The 1356-nt window shown below is 37.7% G+C and overlaps 2 long non-coding RNA genes across 2 annotated transcripts in view; both read left to right on the top strand.

Moving 5' to 3' along the window:
* LOC116693090 (uncharacterized) overlaps positions 1-1356 on the top strand; it is a 124584-nt gene that overhangs the window by 51999 nt on the left and 71229 nt on the right. The gene's annotated exons all lie outside the window — the stretch shown is intronic.
* The window catches only part of LOC116693091 (uncharacterized), an 18253-nt gene that overhangs the window by 9059 nt on the left and 7838 nt on the right, over positions 1-1356 (top strand). The window lies entirely within an intron of this gene.

Genomic DNA, 1356 nt, shown 5'->3' with positions numbered 1-1356 from the left:
TCCCAAGTCCATTCTGTGAGAGGCTACAAGTTGATTTACTATATAGTAGTTTAAGCTTCACTAATCCATATCATTATGTAAACAGTGGGATGAATGACTAATGTGAAAAGATAAGTTCAATGTGATTTAGCGTTACCGCTCTTTGTTTTTGATTTATATGTTTTCATTTCCTGCAGCTGTTCACTGCGAGAAGCTGTGATAAGCTTGGACCAAACGGCGAACAGAGCTCACCGACTTTGAGACTTCAGCCAAACGTGTCCCACTATGAAAAGTGCTAATTATGTTGAAAATGAATACCATTATCTTACGGACAACAATTAAGATTGATCGCTGAGGCTCTTTTTCCATGCACTGTATATTTATTTAATTACATAAATATTTGATATTGTATTCTAGTACCCACAAAATCAGTTGTCCTCAGACAAGATATTAACATTTTTATTTAATAAAAGAATGACAAAAAACTCAAAATATATCATATATATGCCAGATGAAGAAATAGAGTGAAAAATATATTTAGTCTTATTTTGTTGTTGCCCAAAACATTTCAGATATTTCAAAATAATCAAATGGCCCACTGCTTTGTGCAACAGTTATTACAAAACAACTGTTGAAACATTTTACATAGCGGCCAGAGGCAGCTAGCAACAGTCTTGTATAAAGTACTTGAAAGCAATACTTGGGCAAAAGTACAAGTATCTTATGAATGTTACTTGTGTAAAAGTCTTAAACCATCTGATATTAAATGTACTTAAGTATTATAAGTAAAAGTAAACAAAACAAAAGAACCTTTGATCATGATTGTTGGGGGAATAAAGAGGTATGAAAATACAGTATAGAAAAAAACAGTATAAAAATAAGAATAAACTTTTAGCTGCAAAAAGACCTTTAGCATAAATTAGCAGTTAAGAGCAGTTAGAGTGTCCAGGTATGTATGTAAGTAGATTATTAATTAATTAATTACACAGTGAAAGAGTGGCTACCACTCCTTCTCTCCTTCCTGTTCTGTTCTGTCCTCTTTACCCTATTTCCTCTTCCCCCTACTGAGGAGTTGTAGAGTGGCATGAGGGACAAAGGAGTTTTTGAGTCTGATGGTCTTACACTTGGGAAGGAGCAGCCTTCCACTGAACAGGCTTCTCTGGGTGCTGATGACAATGTGCGTGGGGGGTGTGTTGGCTGACTTGTCAATAATGTCCAGCAGTTTGTCCAGTGTCCTCCTCTCTGCCACCACCAGTGAGTCCACCTTCATGCCAACCACAGAGCCGGCCCGCCTGATCAGTTTATCCATTCTGGAGGTGTCCTTCTTGGATATGCGCCACCCCCCAGCACACCACAGTGTAGAAGAGGACACTGGTG

Source organism: Etheostoma spectabile, chromosome 7, assembly GCF_008692095.1.
Source record: "Etheostoma spectabile isolate EspeVRDwgs_2016 chromosome 7, UIUC_Espe_1.0, whole genome shotgun sequence".
Taxonomy (NCBI): Eukaryota; Metazoa; Chordata; class Actinopteri; order Perciformes; family Percidae; genus Etheostoma; species Etheostoma spectabile.
Note: the sequence above shows the minus strand (reverse complement) of the source record. Positions and strands in the feature narration are given on the sequence as shown.